The following is a 22,119-nucleotide window of genomic DNA, read 5'->3' as shown; positions in this document are numbered from 1 at the left end:
AGTTATTTCAGTCTTCATACATAAAGGTTTGAAGTGAGGAGAAGTACAACACCCTGACCTCAATCTATACTTCTGTGGGCAAGAAACATAATTTGTGGCAAAACCTTGGATCAGGGATTTCTAAACCAAGATTTCTGTTGCACTGTTGGGATGAATTAAACAGACAGACAACAGATCTGTGTGGGTTAGGGTCTTCTCCTGATTTCAGAATTGGGCCCTGTTAAGCATGAGCATGCGATGAGGATTTTTTTTGATTCTCTTTCAAATCAGCAGCGGTGTTGGGATGTCTGCATGCATGCTAAACAAAAGTGACAGGAAAATGTTCTCTGCAGGCAGCACATTGACAGTTCTATCATGAACACGGGTTGGCTGAACACTGTGGTTTTATTAGGACCTGATCCTTGTAGGCACAGAGTGATTCCAGCAGCAGGCAACTGCTGTCTGCTTTGTGCAAAAAGAGCTGAATCCAACCACATACCCACAAACTCCACAAAACAGATCCTTGGCTTGGTAATTGCCTTGATACATTCTGTGATTAATGATTTGCATCTGTGGGATTATCATTCATGAGCCTGGCAATAAAGCTGTTTATTTTTATGAGAGATTTTATAATTCCAACTCCAAGAACGGCACGGTACATTAGTGTTGGTACATCAGCTAAATGTGCGTGCAGCATCTTAAGATGATTCAAACAAACAACTGGGAGCATTATTATGTGCTCTGGAATTTACCACAGTGCAGCCACAGCTTGATTCATTTGGCAGCCTTCTCCTACAGCTTAATACAGTCATTTTAGAAGACTGTGGATCTTTTTCCACACAAAGCCAGCTTGATAGTAAGACATATCCCATGAGTAAAGTGTGTGATCCTTAATAATAACCTACTCCAAAGTAATTGTGAATTCTTAACAAAAAAGGTTGGGTTTAAGAGGGGCTGAACTTCCGTCACTTTGGGACACAAAGAATGTTGTTTTCCCCAAAGTCATTTCATTAATTTAAACAATTTGTTTTCCTGAGTTCCATGAAGTGTGCATTCTGGATTTCAGGTTTTATTTTCTGCAAAGACACAGCTGTAGTGGGGCCTGAGGGTTTTCCTCTAGTGAGAGGACTAAGGGACCCATTGCTGTCTGTCTTCTGCAGACAGTGCCCTGTTCCTGAAGCTACCAAGTCCTTTCGTGTTGATCTCTCCTGCTAGAGCTCTCTATATCTTTCACAGCCCAATGACTTAAGTCTTCCATTTTGTACTACCTCACTTAGAAACATTAAGAGACCTTAAAATATCCTCTGGGCTAACCTTTCCTGAGAAAGGAAGCCTAGATGAGATTATCTAGCACCCTCTTCAGATGCATCTTGAAAACCCCGAGGGAATGTACATGAAGTCAGTAACGCAGATTCAATCACTGCTTAATCAAAACAATCTGTGTCATTATAGTTTTGTGATGATAAAACTGTTCCAATGAGGAAATCTTGGAGTAACACCAGGACAAATCACACATTATTCCTTAATGTCGCACTGCCACTGTGCGCTCACTTGTTCTAAAGTGTATTTATTCATGACAACCACAATATTTTCAATTTTCTCACACCTCTAACTAAAGGAACTTTTATTTTCTTTTATTGTGCAAACAACTGCAGTTGTTTACAATAAAAAACACAAAATAAGAAGTCATATAAAACACACAGAGATTTCATTACCAAAAGTCAGGGAAGTGTAATTAATAGAATGATGGTGTTAATCTTTGGGGACAAAACAATATTTTTTAAAAATCGGAAAAAATATGCTGCCTGTGGGTGTTGTTTCTCTTATTATTATATCTGAATAGTTCCATCTTCTCTGTGCCCCACAGCTTCATTTTTCAAACATTAAGCTATCCCAAACAGAAGAAAGCATTCTCCAAATTCTTCCTGAAATGATCTGACCATGTTAGAATGTCTAAAATATTTCCCCCAAAACACATCGTGTTTCTAATCAACGTCTATTGTGTATAACTTGTGGCTTCCCATCCTCCCAAGCCCATCTTTGGCATCAGGCTTTCCTGAACTGTTTAGTATGTTTTCTTCTTGCTGTTGCTGAACACGCATTGTCGGATCTATGGGAGACACAATCTTGCAAACTTTTTTCTACCTCATTGGTCACACGGAGTGATTACTCCAGCTGTACAAATAATGTAGGAAATGGATTTTTTTTGCATTAGAATTATGCAAGCCCAGCAAATACTCTCAACAATCGCTCCTTAAGTCAGTGAAATTTCAAGCCATTCAGTTTTCTTGTAAGGAGCTCACGGCTTCTTTGATGATGAGGTTTGTTAAGCCCAAATGTGGAGAACTAATAAAATAATAAAAAGGCTCCAGAGGTGTTTATAGATTTCAATTATCTCTCGCTTTCTCTCCCAGGATTGGGCTAGGCAGGATTGTGCTGCCCTCAAGTAGTACTTGAATCCGGGCTGCATTTTCTGCAGGCTGTCTCCGAGGTTTTCTTCTTTGTGGCTGAATCGCCTTAGCGTGGGTAGTGTACAGAGGTGCTAAGGGCTCGCCTAGACAAAGCAGCCATGCTTCACAAAAGCAAAGGAGCAAAAGGAAGCAAAATTGAATCTCTAGCACCCAGCTCCTGGGCAAACAGACAAAACTAATGGATCCACTCCTGCTCCTCCCATCCAATTACAATGATCCAGTAGAGAGAATATGGCAACATCGGTTCACACAAACTCTAATACTTAATCCCTTCCATACATATAAACCTCACATTCACCACCGTTACTTCATTATCGAGCCACCCAGGCAGCCGGAGCATTGGAATGGACCCACCGGCTGCAAAAACCTGCCTCCTTCAGGTTTTAATCAGCTAATGAGGGATATGCAAATGCCAAGCTTATGGGATTATGCCTTGTCTAACAGCAGTCCTCCCCACAGTGATACAGTACTAATACAGGTGTTGGTAAACTGGTTATTAGGCACTGGCTAATTTAGGCCCATTCACGCCGGGATTGTGCTGGCAGCCCTGCCATTTGTACTGGTTTGTGGCCCAGTAGGAGATCTGTTAGGGCTGCGGTGGGTCTGACACAAACTCCTCACCACCAGATATGAAGTTAATAAATCCGGTTGGGTTGGTCTTTAGCCATACACAACAACCCATGGCTCAAATGGGGGTTTCCCCCTCCACCCCAGCTGCCTGGGAAATTGCCACAGAAGGGCAAAAGAGGAGTTTAATTAACAGTTTCTTAACATTTATATGAACTTTTCACATACTTTTGGATAAAATGTAAAGTACGGCAATACGATTCACCTATGTTTTCTCTTGATCACTACTAGCCAGCTCTCCTGTGAAAGAACATGTGGCTTAAACGTAAGCGATGAGAATAAAATGTACCTTGTCTGGGATGAGCGATCTCTCTGGGGCTTTGGCTGTTTCAATGGTTCAGTACAACTTGCTACTTTTTCATTTTTCTTATTTGATGATATTTCTTTAAAAAGTTCCTTCACTGTGCAAGCAATTCTACATTGCAGTACATTTACTTGCCATGTCAGTGGAGAAAGGTGAAGTGACATTAGTAAGGTATGTGACATGAACAATTTGTTAGCTCATACACCTGCTACTCGGTTGTCTAAAATTTCCTTGAGTATACTCATTTCATAACCAGCAAATATTTTATACACATAGGATACGACGCCACATCTATAGCAATTTTCAGTGTTTCCCTGAAGGAATTTGGTGCTGGCTTATAGAAGCCTACAGCAGAAATTAAGACAGGATTAGCAAACAGTTCTAAAGATCTCTGCTTTACAAGCAATGAGATACAAAAGTAGAGCCATTTCCATGTATGGGGGACCCAGAATACAGCAGAAATCCACAAGTACATAATCTGAAAAGTTTCAAACTTAAATGGAAGCTGTTCAATGAATGACAGTTTTATCTTCTCCAGACAGCAGAGGAAAGGAGGTATTGTAAAGTAAATCTTTGGTTAAGGCACATTTGAGGACTTTGATAAAAAAGGTGTGATGTGGGGTTTTGTTTTTATTACAATAGTAATACCTCCAATTACTCTTGCCTTCATGTAAATATCCCTTAAAATTCAAGGACCTTACTAGACTCTTTAGCTGTCCTAGGAACAGACAGATCTTTGGGGACACAGGTAGCCTTTAATGAGTTCAAAACTTTGATTTCATCTTCAAAATGACCGAGTCGGAATTGTCATCACTTGATGACGTGGGGAGATTGAAACAAAGATTTAAAGGGTGAAGTGTTAGAAAGGGGGTTCACAAATGTAAATACGCAAAGCCTCTGGGATGTAAGGCATACATATCTGCTGTTCATTTGTTTGCTCTGACTGACCCTAACTAAATGTGTATCTTTAGAAGAAGGTTCTGCATCTGAACTTTTCTTGTACCTTTTCATTTTAAGGCATTTGAAAATCAAATGTGAGTTTAAAATTTGCAGATTCAGATCAGTGATGAATTTCTTGAACCTAAGGATTCTGAATAAACGAGGCTGGCTCATCTCTTTATACGGCACTTAGGTTAAGGTTACCTTGCTTTCCTGGTCCATAAACTGAAACTGAGGCGGTTCCTGGACATTGGTCTTATTCAGGTTGTTCTTGGGATAACCTGCTACTCTGTGTCTGAATTTACAAATGATAGACTAGATCTTGTATAAGCAAAAAAAGCACTGACTAATGGATGAGGAAAAGCCAGACACAGTGGAATGGTTTAAATAGAACATGCATTTTTTATTTCTTTACTGTTCTGTCATCCTGCTCTTTGTTCACCTCTAAAATAACCTGGAAGAAATCAGGAGAATTTGAATCACATTGACCACAGCCCAGTGGTGTCCTGCTGGCAGAATGTTGTTGTGCTGTTTCTAGATAGCAAAGGGACCACTGTCTGTTCATTCTTTTGCTTTATTATCTGTGTGGTCTCACTTCAAATATTGAAAAGGTGAGAAAAGTTTATCAAGTTTGGAACTACTCAAAATCCCAGGAGCCAGAATGCCCGAATGTTCACAAAGAACACAAATCCTCAGAAAGATTGAGGAATTCTTTAGAACAAGTGAAAAAATAGTTTTCTTTTAATGGATATTTCAGTAAAACAGCAACATCGCTGAATGCTGATGACTCTGTTTTATTTGAGATCTGAGGTGGTGAAGGATGTTGTATTTATGAAATGCACTGGGCCTAAATGAATGCAAAACACATCAAAAAGAAAAAGTAAAGCTTACGTGTACTTGGACAGAACAGGTTAGAAATATTGTGGAAACTTTAAATAAAAATACCAGATTTGATAGCAACATCGGTAATAATTGTCTTAAGTGGGAGGTATAGAATTGTTTCTAAGAGCACAGTTACACTATACATTTGCTGTGGGTTTTTTTTCTCTTTTTTTAATACAGGATCACTAGTTCTGGTAGTTTGAGGAAAATACATACTGCATCCGAGAAAAAGGTTACTCCTTGATCTGGTCATGAAAGTAGACTAAAATAGTGTTCAAAAGTGAATGTGTGTGTGAAAAAGTGTCTACACTCCAGTAGAGAGAAATACATGAGCTATAAGAATGTACACATGTTGAGGGATGAAATTGTAACCCTAAATATTGAATTTAAATTAAACTAAATTAAATTAAGAATGAACCCATGCTGATTTCCACTGGCTGACAAAACCAGCTGCTAGGTGATGTGCTGTCCATGGGGTATCACTGGCAAAGATGAATGATCTGAGATATGAGATTCTGAGACTGGTACAAGCAAAAGGACCACCAGCCATTAAAGACAAAGTTGGTCTTTGTGGAAGTCTTCTGCAAAAGCCAATCCTTTTGACTTTGCTGGGATCAGAACTTCACTCCAAATCATTAAAGAGCAAAATAATTACTGCCATGCAGTTTTTATTTTCTTACTGAATATGTATATGTCTGTTCAAATGGGCGACTCCTCAGATGATCTTCAGGACTCAACACACAGCGATCACTCGTGGTAACTAAGTCAGCAGTTGTACTTTGCAAACAAACCCAGTACTGGTACTAGGAATTTAGTTGTAATCCATGATACTGCAACTTCAAGAACTCAATTTTATCCTGTATTATTACAAATGCTCTTTGAAATCTACTTCTTTGGCTCTAAAACAGAAACAGCATTATGACATTGCCAGGGCTCATAGGCTTTTTAGTTTAAACATCATCTTCTAGAGGTCAGGAAAAGAAGTTTTGTAGCCTGCTGTTTTACTTATGCTTTAGACAACAGGTGTCTCCTTGGTCACCACTGAAGTAATTTCTTTTGCCAATAGAAATGGAGGTTGGATGAAGCATGTATCTCTTTTCAGAAACTCACTGTAAAGCATTTTTCCCCACGTGTGCAGAGTAAATGATAAATAATCATTTTAAACAAAACAAAGCAAACAAAAAGCCACAAACCAGCCTTACAAAGAGGACACATAGCTTTTTATGAGTCAGTCTCCCTGAGAGTTTCAATTTGAGTTTCAGGTGCTGGGGTCTGTTTACAGCTGCTGGCTTTTCTATGAGTAATTTTTAAAAAAAACAGACATATTCAAAGAAAAGATAACCCATTTTTGCCCTCCTTAACTTCAAAGATAGTCCTCCCCAGTGCTAAAGAGAATATATTACTCCCAGGCTACCGGAATATCTTTAGGAGCTTCTACTTTGTAGGACCATCGGAAGCAATTGTACATTGCTTAAAGAAATCCTGTGCTCTGCTCACAAGCACAGTAAAATATTTCTGACAAGAGATGCCTAATCAAGAAATGGGGCTAAGATAGCGTTGGAGATCCAGACTATGAATTCAGCTCCAGCCAACTGAGTTTTGTCCTGACCTGTGTCTCAAGCTGTGTCCCAGAAGCAGGTGGTAGAGGAGGATCTATGGAGCATCCAACCTGCTCCGGGACCTTCAGCCTCATTCCCTGCTGTGGTTTAGAACCGAGCGGCTGGAAACAGAGTTAATGAGACGGTGAGACCAAAATATAGAGCAGGTTGATGGTGTTTTCTAGTAAGTGCCACCGGAGGAAAGTTATGACTTCACATTCCACATTGTAACTTGGTTTATATACATTTCACATCTCCTTTCAGCACCTTCCCTCTTGCAACCTTGATGCAAGATAACTGATAAGTCTGATTTCTTTTCTTATTCAAAGAGAACTTCACGGGGTATGGTAGAACTACCATAGCTTCTTTTTCAAGAAAACTTCCTTCTCTGTCTGCAATGGTTATATTCTGCATATTTGCTTTAAATGGTCATTTTCTATCATACAAAAACGTTATGGCATCTGTCTGCATTATATGCGTTCCTTTTTAGTTACATGCATATAGTGAGTCTATATCTAGCTTTTCACCTTTCCCTGTGAACGATTTCTAGTTACTTGGGATGATTCTATTATCAAAAAGACCAGTTGTCAAAGGCAGCTTGTGTCCCCTGTCCCAGGGAAAGTAAATACAGCTTCTTTTCTTAGGCCTTTCTGAATCCTAAATTGTTTGCAACTTGTTCTGGAAAGAATTCTCAGTTCCCTCACTGCTAAATGGGTCACAAAATGGAAAAACAAAAATTCACCATGATAAATGAGTTTATTTGGATTGTTCTTTAAGGAACTATTTGCAAATGTAAAAAGACGTGAGAAAATTAGATCCAAAAGTTGCCTTTAGAAAATCCTGAGGTCAAACAGCCTTAATGCTACTACTTGTGTATCTTTACAATGAGAATTTTAAGCGGATTCCTCCTGCATGGCAGTACACAGGGTTAAAGGTTAACAACTGACCAATTCCTTGGACAAGGTGTTATTCAAAATCAGGTACTTAAGACATTTGCTAGAGGACTTACCCATTATAGCTGTTTGGAATCAGTGCATTTTCCAGCAGGGAAAGTATTTAGGGGAACAAAAAGAGTGCGGGGACGGGGAATTCCAGAAAGCCTGTCACCATATAAACTAAAAACCACCATTAGAAGCTGAGTTTTCTTTACAAAAATCTGACAGTATCCAAATAAGTTGTGTGGAAATCACGGTTGCTAGAGAGAGACAAGAGCCTTCTCTGCAAACAGTGTAGCTGGGCTCTATTTAAGCTCTGTTTTCAATGTACACACGAGTTTTCTCTTCCCATGTTGCTTTCCTTTGATGTAGTTATGCCTCTCAAGATCTGACTTCTTTTTTAGAGCTTGTAAAGTAAGTGGTAATTTTACAGTCAGATCAGAATCAAAGGCAAGAACTGCTGGAGGTTTCTGATCATGCCCCATTTGAAGTAGGATCTCATCAGGGATTGGAGTTTACCTGGGGGGATCTCGAAACAATAAAAATTCTCCAGGTTATACTGTCCAGTTTTGAAGAAGTAGGTGGCCAGAAAATATTCATATTGTTGAAGCAGTGGGTACAGCTCTCAGATCTCTTTTCTGATCTGGCTTGTGAGGCTTCTTTTTGTGTTCCTGGATCTTCTGGTTTTTGGAGTGGTCGGCTGTTATGGACAACACTGTTATCTTGTTTGTTGGATGTGGAAATGTCCAAAGTGGTTTTCAGCAGGATTTAGAGAAGGAAAGATAGACACTTATCCAGCCTTAAATGACCAAAACGGTTCTCAGGACTAAAACTTTGAGTGTGCAAAAAGGTGAACATACTGGATTCCAGTAAAATATGAATATTGGATTCCACTGCTGTCATGGGGGGAAGATGTTCATTCCACCTGTTGGCAAATCACTGGTTTGATGCAGGGAAATAAACATCTGCTGTCCTAGCAGCTGCATTTTGAATTTTCTGTGACAGAGCTACACCACAGCGTCTCAATGTGTAAAACAGCTTTTAGCTACGAGGCAGCTATGAGGCTTAAATTGAAGGCATCACGTTTGTAAGGCAGAATAGGAGGTGTTATATTTAGATATATTTGGACAAAAAGCAATATCACACACTCATTTTGGAGAACTGAATTTAGAATTAAGTGGATTCTTTAATATGCTTGCTTTAACACACACTTTTGTGCTTAGAGGAATTTTGAAACACCAATCAGTCAGTTGTGTGTAGTTGACCCAAAGTCATATATATATATATATACACACACATATATATGTATGTGTGTGTGTTTGTATAGCAAACCAGTGCTGGGGCCAGGAACAACAGTTGCATTTTAGAATCTGTAACTTTTACTGCTTGTCTGAACAGTTATTAGTGGTGTTGAATAAGACCAGTGTGCACAGTGTAACCAAACAGAAGAAGTAGTAGGAATATGTGCAGAGAAAAGATAAAAAGAATCTTCATGTAACAAGTATAAATGCTTTTAACCCATGAAATAGGACCCAGGTCTGGATATTCAAGCTCCTCAAATTTGGATAATATTTGGTATAAAAGTTTTTTGTTTATTCTATTATAATGACCGGTAATTTGGTTGAGGTTTATCTTGCTTTCTTGCAGCTGAAGAATGACCATCTGGAGGATGAGGAATTAAAACCAGGAGGTTTGGACTTCTTTTTATTACTTCAGTTATGAAGATGGTTTGATGGGAATTGTGGCCTATAGTAAAGCCTGATAAGATGAAGAGGATTTCTTACAAAAAGTAGCTAAGATTGCAGAAGGTCTGGTTTTCATCTGATGTACTCGACGGATGCTCCTGGTTCGACGGTTTTGCTGTTGACTTCAAACAGTTAATATGTCTGAAATAATTCTTACTGAAGTGTTAGTATTCCAGCCTGAGGTTTTAGATAAAACCTCAATGACAACAGGATGACCATGGGCCAGCACTGTGCCTTTGTGGCCAGGAAGGCCAATGGCATCCTGGGGTGTATTAGAAGGGGGGTGGTCAGTAGATCGAGAGAGGTTCTCCTTCCCCTCTACTCCGCCCTGGTGAGACCACATCTAGAATATTGTGTCCAGTTCTGGGCCCCTCAGTTCCAGAAGGACAGGGAACTGCTGGAGAGGGTCCAGCGTAGGGCAACAAAGATGATTAAGGGAGTGGAGCGCCTTCCTTATGAAGAAAGGCTGAGGGAGCTGGGTCTCTTTAGTTTGGAGAAGAGGAGACTGAGGGGTGACCTTATTAATGTTTATAAATATATAAAGGGTGAGTGTCAGGAGGACGGAGCCAGGCTCTTCTCGGTGGCAAACAATAATAGGACAAGGGGTAATGGGATCAAGCTGGAACACAAGGGGTTCCACTTAAATTTGAGAAGAAACTTCTCAGTGAGGGTGACAGACACTGGACCAGGCTGCCCAGGGAGGTTGTGGAGTCTCCTTCCCTGGAGACATTCAAAACCCGCCTGGACATGTTCCTGTGCGACCTCACCTGGGCGTTCCTGCTCCAGCAGGGGGATTGGACTAGATGATCTTTTGAGGTCCCTTCCAATCCCAAACATACTGTGATACTGTGATAAAACATGTGAATTACAATTGTGCCATTCTCCTAGAGGAGAAGAGATCATTCCAAGAGAAATCAGGATTGCACCTCTGTCCTTTGTCTTGCAATTTATTTCCTTTTCTGAAGAGAAATTGAGTTGTAGAGCTGGAGAGTGAAACTGGAGAAAGGGAATGTGAAACTGTGGGTTTGCAAAGAAAGTGATGCCTCCTGTTGCCAGCTGCAGGGAAGAGGCAGGTAACACATTCAGCCCCCAAATTTGCTAGATTATATGGATATATATCATCTAAACACCTATTCCACGGATGAAATAGATGCTTTCCAAGATGCTCCCTTCACCAAGTAATGTTATTGATGTTGTATATTTATGATGATAGTAAGATGGAAACAATTTCCTATGTGTAGAAGACAAACTAACAACAAGTAAGAATTATGTTCCTGTTCTCATCTGAGTGAGATGTGGGTATCACTTGCTTCAGCATAAATCTCCAGGGCTTTAATTTGTGTGAATATGATTCAAAATTCAGGATTTAGTTTTCCTTCAGAGCACCCATGGTAGTCACGTATTTATCTTTCAAAAGTGAACAGGAGGAAAAACTCTGTATTACACCAGCTCTGCCAGGAGCAGTTGTGTCCTCACCTCATTAAGATACCTGTCATTATAAGGCACAGAGCGTTGCCTTTCGCTTGCGCTGTCACTCTAATTTAACAAAACCAAGAAGCCCCACATCCACCTGAAGGGATGATTTAGGCATTATTGGAGCATGTAGCTGTGGAGATAGAACATCTAGCCCCAAATTTAAAACCACGCAGATGGAAAACTTTGCTCAACACACAGGTGCTTCTGTGATTTCTTCTAAACTCCCATTGATGTTTTAAAGTGCTTAAATACCTTATAAACTTGAGCAGGAGGTCAGATCCCCCTGGTTCTGCTCTTGTGGTCATTTACATCGGTTTCAAAAGACTGGTTGTGCGAATAGATGGGAGACAGGGCCAAATCCTGAAATGGTTGGGCCAGATACTGAGCAATCTGCGCAAGTTCTGTCTCTCAAGTCTAGTGGTGATCTCTTTGGTTCCCTGAGTCCTGCCTGGTCCCCAGCACACTGTCTTTGCCCAGAAAATGAAATATTTCCAATTTGATTATCAACACTATAAGCAAAACATTTCTTTAAGACTACCATTAAGACTGAGCGCCTTCGTTTTGTATTGAAAGCAGTGAAACGAATAAAGCAAAGTCAGTTTTGAATGGTTGGGTCTTGCAGGTATTTTGCCTATTTTGTCCCTTGTTCTTCCACATTATCAGAGGTATTAAATCAAGTTGGTCATTTTTTCCTCCTTCAGCTCCCCTGTTCCCTGCCAGAGCCACTAAAATTACATATTCTTTACTGCTTTTTAAGAAGATTATTACTAAGCCAGCTGACCCAAACAGCAGTGGCACCAATTAGACAACATTCAAAATTAATAACCACTCCGATGATAACAAACCAAAAGACTGATTCTTCTGATGGGAGAATCATTTTAATTAATTTAATCCTTGTTGAAAGATCATCTGTGCACAGTCCTGCTCACCAGTGGGGCCCATTTGTCCCTGTCTGTCCCCGTCACCTAAAGCCAGTGAATATGATCAGTCGCCAGCACTTAGGGAACAATAAGAAACAGATTGTACTGTCAGGCTTCATTAAAGATCATCATTAGTATTCCAATTTGGAAACAGTCAATCTATCCGAACCTTTTACCAATTCTTTTCGGCTGCTTTTGTGAAGTTTGGTTCAGCTGCTAAATGTAAAAACGCCACGCAGGCTTTTTATTTATTAAAAAAAAGCAGGATCTGGGTGATGCCTGTCAGGCTGCAGCTTAGGGACAAAGCTCAGGGGAAATCCGTGTTGTGCAACCCGCCTCTAAATGATATCATGTGCAGCTGCTTATGATCTGACTATTTATGGGCAATGAAACTTTCTTAAACTCGACGCTTAACAATGATGAATGGAAATGAAATTGATATGGCACTTTCTTTCATCCTGCTGTTGAGATTTCTTTCTCTTTGGCCCCAAGGGTGTTTTTTGCAGAGCTCGCTGGTTGGGGTCTCCCGCTCCTCTCCGGCGCGACTGCCGAGGGCATTTGGAGCATGTTGATGAGGGAGATGGAATTTGAGATTTGTTTGCAGTTCACTTTATCTTTTCTACTGAGGTCAGATTGCTTTGTTTGTTTATTCTCCATTCTGGTGGCTGGAAATAGTTATGGACAGACGGATTGTAAGGGTTTGGGGTATGTTTCTGTACGGTCGTCCCTTTATCTCAGTCACATCATCTGGCTGCGCAGGAGATGTATCTTGGTTCTTCGTTTTCAAAACAGTTTGTCTGCCAGGCAATGATTTCATTATTTTAATATTCGGGACGCTTATTATTTGTTAATGTTCACCGTTACCCAACCGAAGAGTAGTGGGAGGGTACAGCTGTTTGAGGAACGCGCTGCATGAAATATTAAAACCAAAATACAATCGCATCATTTTGAATAATCTTTTAAAAAAGGCTCTATGAGTTTGGGTTTTTTTCCCCTATGTATCAAGAGGGGTTTCACAGAGATTGCAAACGAAAGCAGAATTAGGCCAGTAAAACAGGGAGGGAGTGAAAGATTAGTTTTCACATTTCTTTCTAGAAGATAAAACCCCAACTCTCTATAAATCTGATTTAAAATAGAAAATGTTGTTATGATTACCATAACAGAATGACAAAACCAACCAAACATAAGTATGAATCAATGCAGCCTCTCTTGAAAAGCCCATATCATTTTCTACAGTTTAGTTCTACTCTATATTCTGAATGTTTTATACAGTTTGGCAACCCACTTGGGAACAATGATCTGCAATGACTGGTTGCTCATTGCATCCTCATAAAGATTTCTGCTATTGAATTCCACAATAAGTGGGGTTTTCTAGAAACAAAAACGGTCACAACATAAGTGTACACCTCCTAAGGATGATCTAGCCCAAAATCCAGTCCTGCCATCTTTAAAGATTTCCAAACCCAACCCAACACCATTAAAAACACTTTTTTTCATAGTTGCATTAATGTGGAAGAAAATAAAAATCCTTTAGTTAATAATTGCAGCTGAAACCAATGTTAATGAAGAGTCTGTGTGTGAACTTGATCAATGTCTTTTACTTTTACGCTTGTTATCTGTGAGGGGAAAAAAAAGGCTCAGAGGCATCATTATTTTTTCTCTCTGAGAAAATACAAAAACTTAATTTGCCGAAAAAATACAATCCTGAGGTAACCAAATTCCCAATGTTTTGCCATCTGCTTTCTGCTGTGTATAAGTCCTTGTATTGTTTTGCTCCTTCACACAATGGTTTTAGTCAAAATTCAAAAGGAATTATAGATTTTATAGGCTAGCACTTATTAATTGCTATGGTATTGGCTACCTAAGTAGATACATAGATCACATTAACTAGCAACATATATTGCAGTGGAAACATAGCTATTGATAGGATGCAGGCTAAAAAATTCTGGCATCCCACTGCAGAATGTCAGTCTTTCCAACTACCAATATTCTGTGGGTCCTTCCTTTGAAAACATTGATTATTTTGTTAGCTTTGCACATGACAAACCTGTTACAAAAGGAGAGGCAAGTGAGTTCCAAAGTATCAGCTCCATAAATGCTTTTTAGTTGTCAAAGTATTTATTTTTGAAGTGCACCTTTTCAATTTCAGTGACATGTTTTCTTGATTTTGCTGTGATTTTTCTTTTTCCACTTGACTTTTAGACATTTCTTCCTTTTTTTTTTATGTCACATTCACCTTAATTGGAGAAATATACCTTCAGAAAGAGGTATATACACTGTGTTATTACCTTGATATTTTCAAATCTACTTTTTTTCAGTGGACCAGAGGCAGAAGCAGGGTAACCTCCTCTTTCATTAGAAACCAAATGATTATTATTTTATATCTTATGAGGTGTTTGTAAAGGTGATCATTCTACTGATACGGCTTTATTTTTTTAACCTGATTGGAATAACTATTTGAAACTACTGCAGTTATCTTTTCTTTATCTGCCTTCAATGAATCATTGCATTGATTCACGCTGGAGACGAACTGAGGAGCCAAAATGAAACGTGCTACGTGACCGAGTGATTTCTTGGCAACACTTCAGTCTTAATACTTAGTGAGCTGAAATTTGAAATACAGAAAAAACATATGTAGAAATACGTATGATGATATAATACAACTCACTAAAATATTAGCTATAAATGCTCATAACAGTATAAAATAATGGCCGCAGATATCAGTGATTTCCCAAATTTCTGTATGAGTATATATATTACCAAGGAACAAAACCACCCATGAAAAGGTTCAAACAGAAAAAGACTAGGAAGTGTCACAAAGGGATGACCTACAGAATGTAACGAATAGAGATTCCCGATGTGGAGTATTTCAGCACAAAACCTTCTCAGCTGATGTGGCTGCAAGAGATTCTGTGAGTTCTTGTGCAACGGCACCAGATGCTGTGCATCCTACGTGGTACCCTCAGTGAAATATCACCCAACTCATGCAGCCAGATGCTCTGAATGTTTCTCAGCGCTGGTATGTGATGGGATCCAGACCTTGACCCCATTCCTCAGGTTGTGCAGAAGGTAAGAGCCTGGTTAAAGTCAATATCCTGCCAACTACAGACTTGTGTTCATGCTAAATAATTTACTTTGCCTCAGTGTGCTGGGAAAAAAATGATATGCTTAAAAACAAACCCAAACCAATTATTGTACCAAACAGGGCAACCTTTATTATCCCAAACTACTCATTTACTTCAGTGACTATTTTGCTTGGGTGGTATCAGCCATTCACTTTGCAAAATGCCTTCTCATTAGGGTATCTGGTTGGAAGAACCACTGTGAAATGAATCCACTAAAATAAACAGAATGTGACCCTGGAAATACATTTTACAGAGAAAACTTGAACAAGGGGACTGACCCATCAGAAGGGATTAGAAAAACTCTGCTGAAAGAATGACCAGAAAAAATAATCACTAACCTTTCTTTTTTTTTTTTTTTCCTTTTTTTTTAGTGGTAATTTTCTTTGCCTATTTCACACATCCTCTAGTGCTGCCTTTTTATTACAGACTTCAAGTCTCTTGATAGACTCTGCCTATACTGTGCTATACAGTTGGTTTTAAGATGTTGGAAAAAAATGAGACACATGTAAGAAAGCAACTTGTTTATTTTAATTTAATCCCAAACTCACAGTGCGCTCCCTTCGCTATGGGAGAGAGGCTACTGGACTAAGCCCTGCCTTGTAGAAATGGAATTCAGTGTGGCTGTTACATGTTAACACCGACTGCAGCCTGGAAGAAGTTTGAAGAGCTTTCTCTCACAGAGCCGCGACTCGGTGTCTTTGGGAAGATCAATCATAGAGACGCTTGGTCTGATTTTGAGCCCAGCCCAGGAAGGCCTGAGCGTTTACACGACACAGGACTCCAGAGCAATGACGGGTGATCAGCATCCTCCAGGATTTGGTCCCCAGTAGCACTGACAGAGTCATGTCCTTACACTTAAGGAATGTTTGTGGCCTTCCCTCCCATCTCTGTTCTTCCCTTCCCCACCTTCTCACTCCTTTTCCACCCCCTTTTTTCCCTCTTCGCTCCTTTTCCCCCACTCTTTATCCCCTTTATTTCCTTCCCCTTCTTCTCCCCATTTTCTCATCTTTCCCCTCCCTTCTTACCTCTGCTTTTCTTCCCCTTTCCCCCTTCTCCCCCTTCTTCTTTCTCCCCCTTCTTCTTTCTCCCCCTTCTTCTTTCTCCCCCTTCTTCTTTCTCCCCCTTCTTCTTTCTCCCCCTTCTTCTTTCTCCCCCTTCTTCTTTCTCCCCCTTCTTCTTTCTCCCCCTTCTTCTTTCTCCCCCCCTTTCTCTCCCCTCTTCTTTCCCCATTCCCCCATCCCTTTATTTTTTTTAATCTTTTGGCATTACATATATTAGCTGTCCACGGTAGAGTTCGGGGAAATATATTTATTTTCAAAGTGTCACTACAGGTGTGTTGCCATGTGTAATAATGAAGGAAAGAGTAGAAACTCTCACTGGAATGGAGGCTTTGCTTGGACTTGGGCTGAGCTTGCTTTATGTCGAGACCATCTGCCTCGTAGGTGTTTGAATCCAAATTAGAACTGCACTGCCCTCCTGCGTCCACAGCAGAAAGATCGTCTGTGAAAAGGAAAAAGGATTTGGGAAACGCATCCGCAACGCAAAGGAAGAGTTTTGTTTTGTACCAAGAATAGCAACAAACAGAACAAAGTGATTCCTGTGTTTAGCTACTTATAAGAGCATATAACTAAATAAATTTAGCCTGCTTAGGGCAGATCCTGCTCTCAGTTTCACCCACAATATACAGAAAAAGCAGATAGTCCGATCTGTTTGCGGTGTTAGCTGACCTTGGTTTTCAATTTTGTATTCATTGCCTAAACAATTTGGATGTTTTGCAGGATGCTCTGCAAGGCAGCCAGTTCGGGCTGGGGTGAAGCCTTGTGGAAAGACTTTAGGCATCCATTTCAGAATGGAATAGGATATTTTCAGTTGGAAGGGACCTATAATGTTCATCTAGTCCAACTGCTTGACCACTTCAGGGCTGACCGAAGGTTAAAGCATGTTATTTTACAGTTTGGATCCCAAAGCCATCACTGAAAATAAATGCAGCGGTAGGAAGCTCTTAACTCAGACATGAGGTTGCCCAGTTGTATCTTCTGAGCATTCCAAATGCTGGGTTCGGGAAATTCAAAACTTTCTGGACAGCAGAAAGGAAGGGCTCAGCCTGAAACCTCTGAAAATAGAACATATAACAGAGATGTCCATGCAGGCCTGGTACTGGGCACTGGTGAGGCTGCACCTTGAATGCTCTATTCAGTTTTGGGCCCCTCACTACAACAATTCCACACTTTTGAAGAATTTTTCATGGTTTTGCAATCACAGATTTCTTCTAGGGGACAAAAGCAAAAGTAATATTAACAGAAGAATTATGTATTGTCTGATATTTCTAAGTATGGAAGCCAAAAGACAAGCCACTACATTTAAAGCTACTGAGACACAATTTTAATTTTATTGAATCACTATATATGCAGCTGAATCTGCTTGGGAATTACATTCCCTGTTGGCTCAAATTTTACTCTGGATCTGGGTCTAGATTTTGTCTCAAGCTTCTCTGAGTCTCATGTTCAGTCTTGAGGTTTTAAAGTTCAGTAAATAGAACTTCAGGACACAAATGATATGGCCCTTAAAGAAACCAAGTCATATCTCCATAAAATCATAGTTAAGAAATAAAAATGCCTGATCAATTACTAGTAAAAGTGCCTAACTGCTGTCTCCAGTGTGCTCTCAATGTTGCCAAAGAACTAAACTGGTGGTTTGGAGAACGTGAACAAAGCAGTAAATCTTCTTCCTGCTCATGTAACTTGGACAACAGCTGCTGAGCATCTGCCTTGGCTTCCAGCTGTATGATTTGGCTACCAGTCAAAGAGTTCCAGTAAATAAGTTGGGTGACCTAAATTTGTACCCATGTGTGAGCATCAGTGAACACTACGGCTCAATTTGTAGAGGCAGGTGACCCCTAGCACGAAGTGAAACATTAGATGAATGACTCTAAATTGGGACAATTTGTAATGATTCACAGGGATTATTCCTCTGGGGAAGAACTCCAGAATAAGAGCACGCTCAGACTGACAGCAAAAATGTATTTACATTAGTCAGTGGTTTCTTAGGAGCAGATCAATAAACAGAAGCAAAAGATGTAGAAGCTCTCATGGAGAGGGTCCAGATGAGGCCACAAAGATGATCAGAGGCTGGAACAGCTCTGCTGTGAGGACAGGCTGGGAGGGTTGGGGTTGTTCAGCCTGGAGAGGAGAAGGTTCTAGGGAGACCTTGTTGTGGCCCTTCAGTACTTAAAGGGAGCTTATAAGAAAGATGGGGACAGACTTTTTAGTAGGACCTGTTGCCATAGGACAAGGGGTAATGATTTTAAACTAAGAGGGGAGACTTAGACTAGATATAAGGAAGAAAATTTTCACTCTGAAGGTGGTGAAACACTGGCCAAGGTTGCTCAGAGAGGTGGTGGATGAACCATCGCTGGAGACATCCCAGGCCAGGCTGGACAGGGCTCTGAGCAACCTGAGCTGGTGAAGATGTCCCTGTTCATGGCAGTGGGGTTGGACTAGATGGTCTTTGGAGGTCATTTCCAACCCAGTTTACTCTATAATTCTAAGTTCAAGAAGTTTTTATACCAGTTCAGATTTAGTCTGGTCCCCTGGATTCACAATCTGTATCGCAGTTGTGGTTTGGAGCTGTCTGAACAAGCTCTGCTTCTGGATCATATCTGCTGAGCACCTGGTGAGGAGACTCTGGTTTAGCATCTCCTGGAAAGAATCTTGTGTATGTCCATCAAAAGTGTTCTGCAGATCCAAATGATAAATCAGAAACGGTAATCACTTTGAAAATATAACGCTTCTCTAATGCAAATCAAAATGTTTTAGCATGTCCTGATGATGATGATGATGGATTTCTTGCTGTGCTGGCAAAGAAAATATTTCAGGTTTCATTCCCTATGTGTTTTTAGATGTTCAAATATTCCTTACAGAATGCCCAGGTAAAAGGTTAAGATATCAGTGGTATTCAACGCTATTATTACATAAAAATTATTTTACGAAAAAACAGCAAACTCTTCTTCAGATTGAAAGTGCATGCTATTGCATAATACAACATCTGCAGATTTAATTATGATTTTTTTTTTTTTAAATAACAACATGGTTGTTGCTGTGCAGAGTAGCCAGCTTGAGAATACACCAAAAGCTTGTAAAAAGTTTGGTACAAAATGCACATTACTTTATACTAGAATTCAAGAGCCGTAGAAAGTTGTTCAACTCTTGAATCAACGAGCATTTTCTAGGGTTAACATCATTGGCCTTACAAATAGAAGTTTTAGGGATGAATTGAAAATTACAGTAAGTACTTACTACACTGAGTATTAGTTTTGATATTGTTTCAACATTTCAGGCTCATTTTTACCACTGACAAATGCAACAGGGTCATGCACAGTAGCCAAAGAAAGAGTAACAGAAAGTTGCTGCTTTATTCAGCCTGACACAAACTTGCATGTTCCATTGAAAATGTCTGGGATTTAAAATGTCAACCTTTTTTGAAAATTAGGATTAGGTGTATTTTTTTGTCAGTATGTTCCACTGTTTGGATGAATACTGTTGATAGGATAGATATTTCTCATAAGAGAAAAACTTGTTGAAAGAAGAGTTTGGGATGAACCCATAAAAGCCTTGAGCTTCTACAAAAGCAATATCTAAAACAGATAGTGAACAGCCAAATTTGGAACTATTTTAACATTATGCTCCAAGCAGATAAATTCATATTGTGCCAAGATTATGCCAACTTTAACTGAGTTGAAATGTTGCCTCTGAAATTTTACATTTATGGTCTGTACTCTGCTGTCGAGGCTGATGATTTAGGAAATCCATGTTTTATTTCAGTAGATGACCCAAAGGATTGTTAACTGAAATAACTTTTCTCCTTCTATTTAACATACCATTTGGGTACATTAAGTCCCCATGCAGAAAGCATAAAATGTGTGTTTAGTCCATTTTGGTTTTTACTTAGCTTAGTTCAACAAGAACCTTTATTAGACTTAATTTCCTTGTGCTGAAGAGCAAAGACCACCTGTTTCAAGACTTGTTTCAGGCAGGGTACGTGCAAACATCGTTGAGGATGTTCTACAGGAGCAACGATTCAGGTGGGACATGCAAGGAACAACCCAGCCTTGCAAAGCCATCTTGCCAGGCCTTTAAAGGCAGTGGCTTCTTTTGGGGAGCTTCATACGCTCAGCATGTGCCAACCAATACTGCCTGTCTGCCTTGACCTGGGGATTTAGAGTATATCACGTAAATGAATTATCGTTATATTACCAGCTATCGTGATCAGTGTCTCCAGGGCAAAGGCAGAACAGTATGTGTAAGCGAGGACAGGTAAATCCAAGAGGAAGCGTGTTTGTCATGCCGTTCCCCTTGTGCCTCACAGAAGATATATCCATGACCCAACACGCAAACAAAGGGATCATCAGAGTGTACCAGGCATGCCCAAGCGTTTTGTCTGCAACTTGGACATGAATGGTACATCGTTCAATAGTGCAACAGCCAGCTTTGTTAGCATTTTATATATTGTAAATCAAAGAAGCTTACTTCTCTCTTTCTCTTGCTCTTTAGTTCCCCAGCCCACAGACTAAGCAAGAATTTACCACATTGCTGCAAAAGGAAAAGGAGAGCTCAGAATGTCTCTTAACCTTAAGTTTCAAACTAACGGATAGAAAGTAGAGGAGCTAGGAAATCTGTTGAGGGTTTGGTGGCATAGGTTTCATCATATTTCAACTGCAAAACTTTGACATTTGTAAATGTCCAGTTAAAGGCAACCTTAAAGACAACAGAGCTCTTTTGCTTTTGTGGCTTCGCTTACCAGCTACAATGTCCCATATCAGAGTGGGAGGGTTGGGAGGAGAGGAGAAAATCCATCTGAAATTTAGCAGCTTAAAAAAAAAAAAAACCCAAACGTTTATAATCAGCTTGAGAGCTCAGTGGATTTGCGAAATCGTTTGGGATTAACAGGCTATTGATTGCTAATAAAACAATATTTAGCTTTGTCTGACGAACAGCAATGGAAAAAGGTGTGGGCACCTTGTCAAACAAGGCCCATTGAGGAGGGATGATGGGTTAAGTGTGGGGGTCTGAGTGGCAGCGTGGGTGCCCGGGCTTCAAGGAGAACTTGTCAGTTGTTAGCGAGGCTGGTGAAAGGAAGGACGCCAGCGCCTGATGGCTGGGGTAGTATTGAGGCAAGTTAGCTGACTAATCAGATTGAAAAAGTCCCATGGTATTTATGTCACTTTAATTTTCATCAAACAATTGGAGACGACAGCACTCTATTAAGAAGAGGTTGATCCAGAACTAAAGCTAAATAAATTAGGGTCTCAGTTTAATCAAATTATCCCTCTACTGGCCTTGGATTAACCGAGGGAGACAGCGTCGGTCTAGGCACTTTTCATTGGCTGATTTATTTATTTTTTTTTTAAAGAAGCTGGTACAAAGAATGGGAGATTTAACACACATAGCTACTACTCATAATACCTCAAACAAGTACCTTTAAAAGAAGTGGGAATTAATATTTATCAGGAGAATGCGCAGTTTTACTGAGGGATATTTCCATTTTTACATTAGTTTTGTTCAGTGAAATGAACTGAAAACGAGGCAAAAATCTGTCAACAGGAAAGCCAAAATGAGAGAAATTATAACAAGCTGGCAAAAAAAATCAAAACACCAGCCTAATGCTGCTTAAAGACTTTGTGTTTCACTCAAAACAGGTAGTTTTTACCTGCTTTAAAAATTGTTTCATTGCACATTTCAATTTTCCTATCGTTTACTTATATTATTTGTGCAGGGTGTGACATTCTTTTTCCTCCTTGCTACATTCTTTAGACCTCTAGGAGAAGCCTTTGGGGTAGCTGGATCACCTCCGAGAAATTAAGTTTCCAAGCTGTCTGGTATCTTCTCCTGCAAAGTGCTTTTCATTAGAAGTTTACAGCAAGAGACAGTAACTATCTGTTCATCACTAATAACATGAAGAAATCCTGTGTTTATGGATCTTATACGAAGATTTAACTGAACTGTTGCAATAAATCTTTTGAAACCTTGAAATCCCGAAATATTCCCAATCTGTGTGTTGTCATTGTATAAGTCTCTCTGGTTTTCTAGATAGAGAAATGAAAGTAAAGCCTTTTTCTCCAA

The 22,119-nt window shown here is 39.8% G+C and overlaps 1 long non-coding RNA gene across 1 annotated transcript in view; it reads left to right on the top strand.

The window, feature by feature from the left end:
• Positions 1-22,119, top strand: part of LOC110365161 (uncharacterized) — an 87,680-nt gene extending 65,561 nt beyond the window's left edge. Inside the window, exon 3 of the long non-coding RNA XR_002424414.2 lies at positions 21,811-22,119. This is a non-coding gene — a long non-coding RNA (uncharacterized LOC110365161). The remainder of the gene's footprint in view (positions 1-21,810) is intronic.

This window comes from Columba livia, chromosome 5 (genome assembly GCF_036013475.1).
Source record: "Columba livia isolate bColLiv1 breed racing homer chromosome 5, bColLiv1.pat.W.v2, whole genome shotgun sequence".
Classification (NCBI taxonomy): domain Eukaryota; kingdom Metazoa; phylum Chordata; class Aves; order Columbiformes; family Columbidae; genus Columba; species Columba livia.
Note: the sequence above shows the minus strand (reverse complement) of the source record. Positions and strands in the feature narration are given on the sequence as shown.